The 11,991-nt window shown below is 44.6% G+C and overlaps 1 non-coding gene across 1 annotated transcript; it reads right to left on the bottom strand.

Moving 5' to 3' along the window:
- Positions 1–762: 762 nt before the first annotated feature.
- Positions 763–864, bottom strand: LOC123063802 (U6 spliceosomal RNA). Its single transcript, XR_006430566.1, has one exon. It is a non-coding gene; the product is annotated as a U6 spliceosomal RNA (small nuclear RNA).
- Between the last annotated feature and the right edge of the window lie 11,127 nt (positions 865–11,991).

Genomic DNA, 11,991 nt, shown 5'->3' with positions numbered 1-11,991 from the left:
GGACCCCTCGTCCTCGTTGTCCTCTGGCTCCCGCTCCTCCAGGTCGGCGCCGGCGGCACTCGTCCCCGTCAAGCCCAAGCCGTAGGAGACGCCGCTCCATCAGCGCAGCCGCGGCAGCAACCACATTATAAATGAGGGTGGTCGTGTCCCTTCCCCTCCCGCTGGCCACTTTCGCCTGGTGAAGCCGAAGACGGAGCCGGCGACCGTGATGAAGCAGGAGCACGTGGACATGGCCGCCGACCTCGAGAGCGGCCTTGCCTGGTCGCGCGCAAACTATGTGGACATGGCCGTGTTCTGGAAGAGATTGTCGAGCGGCGCCACGGCCGTAACGAGGGCGGTACCATTGTGCTCTGCGACAGCGACGACGAGGTCTCTGCGGCGAGCAAGCCGTCCCGCAGCGGCGATCCGGGGCAGTGCTCGGGCTGCCGAGCGACGGCAACGGGGACGACGACTACACCGTCTTCTACAACCTCCTCGGCATGAACTAGGCTTAGTTTTTATGTTTTATCTATGTAAATTCGGCTAAATATCAATGAAATTGCCTATATTTCATTCAAATTAACTAAATTTCGTCGAGTTTGGGCGTTTTAAATTTTGGGTCGATGTCGTTCTGGTCGTGGCTGGGAACCGGAGCCCCCCACGTCGAAAATAGCGCCGGTAAGCCGCCAACAGGCGCTATTTTCCCTCGAAAAACGTCCTTGGAAAACCGAACGGCCGAGCCTGTTTCACGTTGCGCCTAGATGGACGAACTGGACAGGAGTGTCACAGGGTGGCGCGGTCTGATTTGTGCGTATCATCCTTGCGCAGGGGCCATGCTAATATTCTCAGTATCGTTTCAATTTTATCGCATGTCCGCGAAGGAACAGTGTGGCGCGGCTGGGTACCAAGTTTTCGTTGGATTCAGTTCTCGTGTCGGATGCAGTCTCAAAACCCAAGCAAGATATAGCGGTGGACTCTCTTTGCTGCACACGCCACGTACCAGATAGAGGTCGTATCTGGCCGCCAAAAACGTACGAGGTCATCCTTTGGCCGGACGCATCCAACTCACTCGCAAGTCGCAACACCGCCCAAAACCCCGGTAGGTGGGCACGAACCTTCGTGAAAAGATGAGGTACATATACTCATGTGCGATCTCCTCGTGACAATAAAATATGTGACTAAGGCTGGTCATAACGAGGAGTAACTTATATTAGTGTCATGCATATGACATTACTATAAGTTTTTTTAAATGCAAAGTAACATAGTAGTGGTCGACGGCAGGTTCCCACGATCTAGTGTAGCATAAACATGGCCATATTGAAGGGCTATACTGTATATAATAAAAGGGATTTTTTTCACTGTATGTATGATACACTGTCTGAAAAATGTAACAATGCGACAGTCCAGGCTCCCACAAATCCAGACCATACTGGAGAGAAAAATGTCTAAACTGTGAACCCTGTTATCTCCAACACGCATACCAAACATAAAAACTCCACCCCATGACACACCCTTATGTTTTCCTGTCGGACCCTCCCCTTCCGCTCGGTTTTCGCCGTAGTGAGACATTTCTCGCTGGAGTCCTCTCCTTTAAAACGGGATGACGCCCACCTCACCTTCGCCATCGCGGCCTCTCTCCTTCACATCATACTTCCTCACGTAGGGATTGCATTTAGACGTCGAAAAAAATCGATGGCGAGGGAGTCATGGAGGAGGGGTAGAGAACGAACCGGTGAAAGCCAAAAAAAACCTACGTACAATGTTTGCTCCGCCTGGGTCATAGAGGAGTCCCCCTAGTAGAGGAGTTTGGGGAGAAGAGGACAGCGACACGAGGACACGTCGGGAGGATCGCAAGGAAGGCACGCTGGTAGAGGAGATCAGGGAGAAGAGGACGGCAGCGCGCGGATGTCGGGATTATCGCGAGGAGGGCAGGCGATGGGAGGATTGCGTTCACATACATGTTAATGGGCCAGCCCAATGCTATGATGTGATGATGTCAAAGGTGGACGAAAGATAGGAGTGGTGGGATGAGGTGGAGTGAGGCGAGACTACCAACTAAGACATTAGTAGTAGAGATTACTGAGAGTTGGTATAACATACATAATCCTTATGGAAAATGTTAGGCTGAATCTGTGAGTAAGTGAATCTATCTTGTAAACTTCATTGTAGACCATGCATACACATTATTCTCCAGAAGAACTGGTGCAGATTATTTGAAGGAGCTTGATATCCCATAGACCATAGTCCTCGTGTAGTCTTGCATTGAAAGATATAGGTATGTAAGACAGTTAGCTTGGAATGAAATAGATAATTAAATGGAAAAGAGAAGAACTGAAATGAGGTAGAACTTCCAGTAGGGTCACATTTCATTACTCAAACTAACCAAAAGTTTCAGAACCGAGTTCTTGGAGCTCTTTGTCTTTGAGGTCATCATTCTTTATAATCTAAAACGTGAACATTTGGTTGGTAAAGAACATTACGTGTTAAATATGACATGTTATAGCAAGCCTAATATCAGGACCACCTCTCATGCGCACAATCAACTCCCTAAAGCCTCTTTTTTTTATCAGATGCATAATGAACATCACTTACCGAGGAAGATTTTAGCCCCTTCAACATAACAATCAGCATCCCTTGTCAAAGCTCACACCAAAATAACTGCACATGTAATCATTCTACCCTTTGATTGATAGACTGAAAATAAGTATACAAAAGGTAGGAGCTACTCACATACAAACTTCTGCCACAAGCCCGTTGATGGTCATGCCCCTTCAACATGTTCACACATAGTACATCAAAAATAATATTCCTCCAACCAGCCCATACAGAATGCCTCAAATTGGCATGATAAAACAAATCCAGATTGCATTATTCATTGAAATGATAAAAAATGAAAACATCTCAAACCAATATGTATGTTGAACCTGAAATTATATCTTATGTATCAAAACAACTATACAACCTTCCAAAAAGCGAAGGAGGACCATACATAATACAATACTCCTTTCCAGCGCTTTACGCCGCCCGCCTCCCAATGCATGCCTGGTCATCTCCACGGCCTACAGGAGGCCCTTCACCTATAGTAGAATTTAGAGATAGGAATCCCTTCTTCACCTACAACAAAATTTCGAGATCCCAACACTATCAGGCTAATACAAAGATCCATGAGAAGTGTGAACGCACCAACGTCTCCGGGTATGCATGGACCGTACGGGTAACTGATTTGGGAAACATAGGCGGCGATGCTGGCATGGCCGACGGCACATGATGCATCTATAGTGAGACCGGCGGCGGCCAGCAGCACCGTGGCGGCCCAATTCGATAAGCCCGGCGGTCGAGTACCTGGAAGGCCAGTAGCCCACGCCCACGATGTTGGAAAAGTAGCTCGGGATGGCAGCGGGGAATCGCTGGGTCACCCGTGTCAGTGACCTCGAGGTGCCGTTGGCGCGAAGGGGAGCATGTTTCCACTGTCGCAGATCTCCCATGCGACATCAATGGTCGACAGCATCGGTCTCTCTCGATGGACTGGATCTTCCCTGTCGCGGTATTCGGGGGAGAGGGGGTAGGCAGTGCCAAACAGCAGAGGGAGAAGCTTGACCTGGCAGGTTCTTGAGCGGTTTGACAGTTCTTGTTTTTCAAGGATAGCTGAATGCCCTTGCGTTGCTATGGGACATCCAAGATATATATATCGATCAATAACCAGAAGGTTATTAATTCTACTTCACAAACTTCGACAATGCATGCACATTTTAATTTTCGATCAAAAAACAAAGGTAACAAACTCCTATAACAGTGGATAAAATACAAGAAATCAGTCTAATTAAAAATACCACATCTACCTTAGAAGTCTATAATATCATTTAAGAAGTCTGCTACAAAACATACTAACAGGTGGAAAAGGGGCAGCTAGTATCTCTCCAACAAATAAAATCATACGATACAAAATAGATTGCCTGCAGTCAATAAAATAGTAGTAGGGCATCTGAACAAAAAAATACATAGGGAAAATGGAACATGTCGTTTTGAAGATTACATTAATCATGTCAATGTTAACCACAATACTGAAGATAGGCCATAATGGCCACATGACCATCTGCACTGTACTGATAATGGAACTGCGTGTCTTCATTGCTATCATTATAGATTAACATATTTAATTGTTTCAGCACAAAAGTTCCATAATGTCAGGGTAAATTCAAGAATCTTCACATACACTTAATAGACCATGTAATAGCATGTTGAAAACTATGCAGGAAAAGCATGGTTCCGAGATACTTAAGTCTTGAGGTCAGTCCAGCCTTACCACGAAAATGAAAAGACCATATGATGTCTGATGCAGCTCCCTATTCATCAGTAGAGAATCCTTCAATTTATTTACATGAAGATTCTTATTGGGCATGGCTGCATCAATCCGAGTATATATATCTCGATGATTGATTCCACACATGTGGAGAAGATATTGGAGATTATTAAGATTCTAGCTTATTCCAAACTTTATTTATTTTTATCCCAGTTCTAGACTTCTGATGTCTGTGAAAGAAGAAAATCTTGACCGGAACACAAAATGGCAACAATAAGAAAAAGTTATCACCGGAGCAATGCATTTAAGAGTTCCGGATACCTTTCAGAAAGAAGTGACATATATTAGCATATTTTATCAAAACAATTCAATCTGCAAATTAGCAAACATGGACATTCCAGTGCATAGTAGTACGAAAAAAGGTGAAAAACTAGTGAACTGTGACACAATGTAACAGCTGAATCAACAAGGACATGTTAGAATGCAAACATATTGGAGATGAGAATTCCATTGACCTCTTATTGGACTCTTCAAATCAGATCACTGATGGCGCTTCCAGTAGCGAGGCTTCCCCATGGCAAGGCATCTTTCTGGCTATTGTAGCTCTGGAGGATTATGCCATCAGTAGATAATCTACCAAGACCTAAGGCTTCTTCATCCGGCCACGACTGCAGCCGCGTCCACATCGTCGTGGATGCTCCGCCATATCCGCCTGGACGAGCGCAGGCTCTTCATCACCAACCTCTTGTTTAGCCACGATGCCAAGGTGGCCACCAGGCGGCTTGAAGCCACAAACGACATGCTTGAGCACACATCGCGATGTTGGGGGTCACACCCGACAGCGACACCATGCAACGCGTCATGGCGGCGTTCATGGAGGCGTTGGAGCAATGCTAGCTCCCGGCATGGGCTAGCCTATGCAGGGCACTGCTCCTACCCCGTGCGGCGCCCACTCCACCATCACACCATATACCATGCAATCAAATTGGCAGATAGAGTGCAAAATAATGGAAAAAAATTGACAGAAAGATGAACAATGTGCAAGTAGCAACCTCAAAATACGAGGACTACTCGTTTTGAAGTTTCAGAAGAGTTGATCTCAGAAAACTTCAATTGAACGCAAGACCGAGTAGCAATGTACCCGGATCAGCAGCCTGATTTTTAGATGGTGTAGCTGGCAAATCTTCAAATCTAGTCCCCAATAAGGAAATCAAGAGCAGATCATGAAGTTAATATACAGAGCTTCCAGAAATCACACATTCACCTACATCCAAAATGAAGCCTCCACCATCCAAAATCACATGCCAAGTTCTTATAGTGTCCCAAAGGCAGTATGAAAGGCAGCGTAATGGATGATCAAATCATAAAACACAATCTAGTATTTACCAGCGATTCAGTGTCCTGCACGTCGGACTGGATCTCAGAAAGCCTCTGCTTCATCTTGTCTGCTTAGATCTCTCCATGTAAGACGAAACCAACAACAACAAATAGAAATAGGCACGGGAAGAGAGGGTGGCGGTCTTGGAGAAGACCTCGCAGATGCAGAGTCGCAGTACTGGCGCTCGTAGCCCTGGAACACCTCGCTGCTTATGATTGCTCCTCTTGATCGCCTTTCATGGCATGTATTAAAGATAAATGGTAGCTAACCAAACCTGGCCGCTGCCACCGCCCAGAGGAGGTTGAGTAGTCAGCCGTTTGCGTAGGTGAAAGCTGCTATGTACGTCCTTGATCCATCGCCCGCCGTCCAGGATCGACCCATGCACTTGAGACAATACTGGGCGCGCATCGAAGGAGACTTCATGGCTATGTCCCGGATCCACCGCCCCCTGTCCTGCTTGACCCATCCACAGGAATCAACACCGGACGCACCGACTCGTCGTCGATGCCGACGAGCTATTTCATTGCGAGGTCAAGGGGGACCACGGAAGGGCCGCGCTGGTGCCTGTGCTACGCGCTACTCGCTAGCGGCGTCAATTGGGAAGGGGCGGCTAGGGTTTGAACGGGGAGGAGGAGACACGGCTTGCGTGGATTTTTTGTTGCTTGCGTGCGTGGGTATGACGGTTTTGCTGGTTCTTTCACCGGATCGCATGGGGGTGGGGCCACGTAATTAAGAAGAACGAATCACGTTTGAGGTGGAACGTACGCAGGGAAAACCAATAGCACACGGGAGGGAGTCTCGACGAAGGGTTCGACGACGTAAGACGGGAAACGGAACGCTGCGTTTCTTTTAGGTATTATATAATATATTATTATTATTATTATTATTATTATTATTATTATTAGAGAATTAGAGATTAGGGATAGAGGTTAGAGATTAGAGATTATTTGTTTCCTAAAAATCTATTATTTATTTCCTAAAGCAAATTGCATTAATGAGAGAGATCTGTTGATTTGGCTAAGGTAGGAAAGAATCTATTATTTGTTTGCTAAAGCAAATTGCATTAATGGGAGAGATCCGTTGATTTGGCTAGGGTAGGAAAGAATCTATTATTTGTTTCCTAAATCAAATTGCATTAATGAGAGAGATTCATAGATTTGGCTAAGCTAGGAAAGTTAGATCCGTGATCTTTTGTCATTAGGAAAGTGTTGAAAATAAACCGTACCGGACTACCAACTCCTCCATTAGGTTTTTTTCGCTGGTTAATTTTCGTAGGTTTTTTTCGCTGGATTTTCTTGGTGCGATCGGAGGTTAGGCCCTCGAGTGCGTGGGGGCGGGTGGGGGCTTCGGTACGTGGTTTTTTCGGTTCATGACGGCTCAGTGTGAGGTGGGACGAGGTACCAAAAAAAACCATAAAAGGTGGGACGAAAAAAAACCTGGAAGCGAGACTACCAACTGCTCTATTAGGAGTAGAGATAGATGCTCTTCTTTTATCTATCTTTTTCATGTGAAATCGTCTGCTCAACGGTGCAATCTCTTAATTTCGTCTCCTTGCTCTACTAGAAAGCGTCTGTACATATCTTATCCTGAAGTCCACTTAATTGCTTTTAGTATGACAGAACTTATCCAATCTTTGTTTTCATGCTATTTTTGTATTACAATAATTAGCATTAATATCAAACCTACTATAAAAAGGGTTGCCATCTCATTTTCTCTTCCTCAAGGCTCACAAGCAGTCACTTTCCTACCAACGCCACATACAAGTTAGGATGAAGATTGCAGCTTTGACGCTACTCCTAACACTTTCCTTTCTTGTGTTAGCATCAAGTACGTTTAATCAGTTCCTCCAAGAGTGTTGCATGAACCAAATCAACAAAATTGTTCTTTCCATGATTTCCATTTCTTCTTGTTGGTAATATTTTGCAGATGCAGATACAAAACAAAGGTGTACATTCAAATACCTGAAGAAGTTTGGTGGGTATTCAATTGGTAGTTGTCAGGAAGATTGCCCCGAGTCCTTATGTGCACTGAGGACAAGGAATGCAATTTGGAGGCTGCTATTGTTGGCAAAATGTGCAGGTGTCTAATGTGCATACACTACTCCAAGGCTCCAATAAAGGAAACTGTAATGTTAACTAGCTAAGAAAATGTCAGTGCAGGTTTTCTAAAAATAATAACAATGCCATATCATGGGGTGTATTAGCATGACTATTCGCAATAAATCTTTATAGAACATAATTCAATGCTATGCCTTGAGTTTTGTACATGGTGTTATTAAGTGATCTATATATGAGGCGTTAAAAATACCACCTTCCTTTTCGACTATATCTAGCAAGGTATTACCAATATATATACGTTGGATATAAAAGCTCTAGAAGTGCCACTAGTGGGCTTGCCTTTTTTAACACATAGACCTAGACTTGATCTTTGACTCGGTTTTCTTCTGTCATCTCGTCTACTCTCCACATCACAAAGAAAATACTTAGGGTACAACCTTATAAAACTTATGTAAGATCATCAAGCACGGTTGATGTTGGATGAAAAAACTGATTTTTCAAGATGGAAATTTGGTGAATATTTGTTTGTCTCGAACAAATTAGTCTCACACAAAACTTTTGATTTTTAATCAATATCAAATATTATACTAACTGAGGTGTGGCTCTCCAATAATACAATAAGGTCCCATCATTCGGAGGCTAATACTAGGGTGAGATCAGCTTGAATTGCATGTTAGGATACCCCTCTGCATTCGCCAGCATCCATCAATGTGGAGATCCATTTATGGAGCCTAGCTCTGAGATGGATGTTGCTTCCAACCTTGCCTCCGACTCTGGCAATTCTTTCATTCTAACGATTCTACATGGTGGAACTCATCGACATATAGCTCAAAACACACCTCATGACTTAATAGTGTTGGGTTTCGTAGTAATTTCAAAAAATTTCCTACGCACACGCAAGATCATGTGATGCATAGCAACGAGAGGGGGAGTATGATCTACATACCTAGTAGATCGACAACGGAAGCGTTTGGTTGATGTAGTCGTACGTCTTCACGATCCGACCAATCAAGCACCGAAACTACGGCACCTCCGAGTTCGAGCACACGTTCAGCTCGATGAAGATCCCCGGACTCCGATCCAGCAAAGTGTCGGGGAAGAGTTCCGTCAGCACGACGGCGTGGTGACGATCTTGATGTACTACAGCAGCAGGGCTTCGCCTAAACTCCGCTACAGTATTATCGAGGACTATGGTGGCTGGGGCGCCGCACACGGCTAAGGAATAGATCACGTGGATCAACTTGTGTGTTCTAGGGTGCCTCTGCCTCAGTATATAAAGGACCAAAGGGGGGGAGGCTGGCCGACCACATAGGGCGCGCCAGGAGAGTCCTACTCCCTCTGGGAGTAGGATCCCCCCCAATCCTAGTTGGAATAGGACTTGTGGAGGGGGGAAAAGAGAGAGAGGGGCTGGCCCCCTCTCCTTGTCCAATTCGGACCAAGGGAGGGGAGGGGCGCGCGGCCCATGTAGGGCTGCCTCTTCTCTTGTCCACTAAGGCCCATCATGGCCCATTTAGCTCCCGGGGGGTTCCGGTAACCTCCCGGTACTCCGGTAAAATCCCGATTTCACCCGGAACACTTCCGATATCCAAACATAGGCTTCCAATATATCAATCTTTATGTCTCGACCATTTCGAGACTCCTCGTCATGTCCGTGATCACATCCGGGACTCCGAACAACCTTCGGTACATCAAAATGCATAAACTCATAATATAACTGTCATCGTAACCTTAAGCGTGCGGACCCTACGGGTTCGAGAACAATGTAGACATGACCGAGACATGTCTCCAGTCAATAACCAATAGCGGGACCTGGATGCCCATATTGGCTCCTACATATTCTACGAAGATCTTTATCGGTCAGACCGCATAACAACATACGTCGTTCCCTTTGTCATCGGTATGTTACTTGCCCGAGATTCGATCGTCGGTATTCCAATACCTAGTTCAATCTCGTTGCTGGCAAGTCTCTTTACTCGTTCTGTAATACATCATCCCGCAACTAACTCATTTAGTTGCAATGCTTGCAAGGCTTAAGTGATGTGCATTACCGAGAGGGCCCAGAGATACCTCTCCGACAATCGGAGTGACAAAACCTAATCTCGAAATACGCCAACCCAACATGTACCTTTGGAGACACCTGTAGTACTCCTTTATAATCACCCAGTTACGTTGTGACGTTTGGTAGTACCCAAAGTGTTCCTCCGGTAAACGGGAGTTGCATAATCTCATAGTTATAGGAACATGTATAAGTCATGAAGAAAGCAATAGCAACATACTAAACGATCGGGTGCTAAGCTAATGGAATGGGTCATGTCAATCAGATCATTCTCTTAATGATGTGATCCCGTTAATCAAATAACAACTCATTGTTCATGGTTAGGAAACATAACCATCTTTGATTAACGAGCTAGTCAAGTAGAGGCATACTAGTGACACTTTGTTTGTCTATGTATTCACACATGTATTATGTTTCCGGTTAATACAATTCTAGCATGAATAATAAACATTTATCATGATTATAAGGAAATAAATAATAACTTTATTATTGCCTCTAGGGCATATTTCCTTCAGTCTCCCACTTGCACTAGAGTCAATAATCTAGATTACACAGTAATGATTCTAACACCCATGGAGCCTTGGTGCTGATCATGTTTTGCTCGTGGAAGAGGCTTAGTCAACGGGTCTGCAATATTCAGATCCGTATGTATCTTGCAAATCTCTATGTCTCCCACCTGGACTAGATCCCGGATGGAATTGAAGCGTCTCTTGATGTGCTTGGTTCTCTTGTGAAATCTGGATTCCTTTGCCAAGGCAATTGCACCAGTATTGTCACAAAAGATTTTCATTGGACCCGATGCACTAGGTATGACACCCAGATCGGATATGAACTCCTTCATCCAGACTCCTTCATTTGCTGCTTCCGAAGCAGCTATGTACTCCGCTTCACATGTAGATCCCGCTACAACGCTTTGTTTAGAACTGCACCAACTGACAGCTCCACCGTTTAATGTAAACACGTATCCGGTTTGCGATTTAGAATCGTCCGGATCAGTGTCAAAGCTTGCATCAACGTAACCTTTTACGATGAGCTCTTTGTCACCTCCATATACGAGAAGCATATCCTTAGTCCTTTTCAGGTATTTCAGGATGTTCTTGACCGCTGTCCAGTGATCCACTCCTGGATTACTTTGGTACCTCCCTGCTAGACTTATAGCAAGGCACACATCAGGTCTGGTACACAGCATTGCATACATGATAGATCCTATGGCTGATGCATAGGGAACATCTTTCATATTCTCTCTATCTTCTGCAGTGGTCGGGCATTGAGTCTTACTCAACTTCACACCTTGTAACACAGGCAAGAACCCTTTCTTTGCTTGATCCATTTTGAACTTCTTCAAAATTTTGTCAAGGTATGTGGTTTGTGAAAGTCCAATTAAGCGTTTTGATCTATCTCTATAGATCTTAATGCCTAATATGTAAGCAGCTTCACCGAGGTCTTTCATTGAAAAACTTTTATTCAAGTATCCCTTTATGCTATCCAGAAATTCTACATCATTTCCAATTAGTAATATGTCATCCACATATAATATCAGAAATGCTACAGAGCTCCCACTCACTTTCTTGTAAATACAGGCTTCTCCAAAAGTCTGTATAAAACCAAATGCTTTGATCACACTATCAAAACGTTTATTCCAACTCCGAGAGGCTTGCACCAGTCCATAAATGGATCGCTGGAGCTTGCACACTTTGTTAGCTCCCTTTGGATCGACAAAACCTTCTGGTTGCATCATATACAACTCTTCTTCCAGAAATCCATTCAGGAATGCAGTTTTGACATCCATCTGCCAAATTTCATAATCATAAAATGCGGCAATTGCTAACATGATTCGGACAGACTTAAGCATCGCTACGGGTGAGAAGGTCTCATCGTAGTCAATCCCTTGAACTTGCCGAAAACCTTTTGCGACAAGTCGAGCTTTGTAGACAGTAATATTACCGTCAGCGTCAGTCTTCTTCTTGAAGATCCATTTATTCTCAATTGCTTGCCGATCATCGGGCAAGTCAACCAAAGTCCATACTTTGTTCTCATACATGGATCCCATCTCAGATTTCATGGCTTCAAGCCACTTTGCAGAATCTGGGCTCACCATTGCTTCTTCATAGTTCGTAGGTTCATCATGATCTAGTAGCATGACTTCCAGAACAGGATTACCATACCACTCTGGTGCGGATATTACTCTGGTTGATCTACGAGGTTCAGTAGTATCTTGTTC

The sequence above is a fragment of the Triticum aestivum genome, chromosome 3A (genome assembly GCF_018294505.1).
Source record: "Triticum aestivum cultivar Chinese Spring chromosome 3A, IWGSC CS RefSeq v2.1, whole genome shotgun sequence".
Taxonomy (NCBI): domain Eukaryota; kingdom Viridiplantae; phylum Streptophyta; class Magnoliopsida; order Poales; family Poaceae; genus Triticum; species Triticum aestivum.
This window is presented reverse-complemented; position numbering and strand designations above follow the sequence as displayed.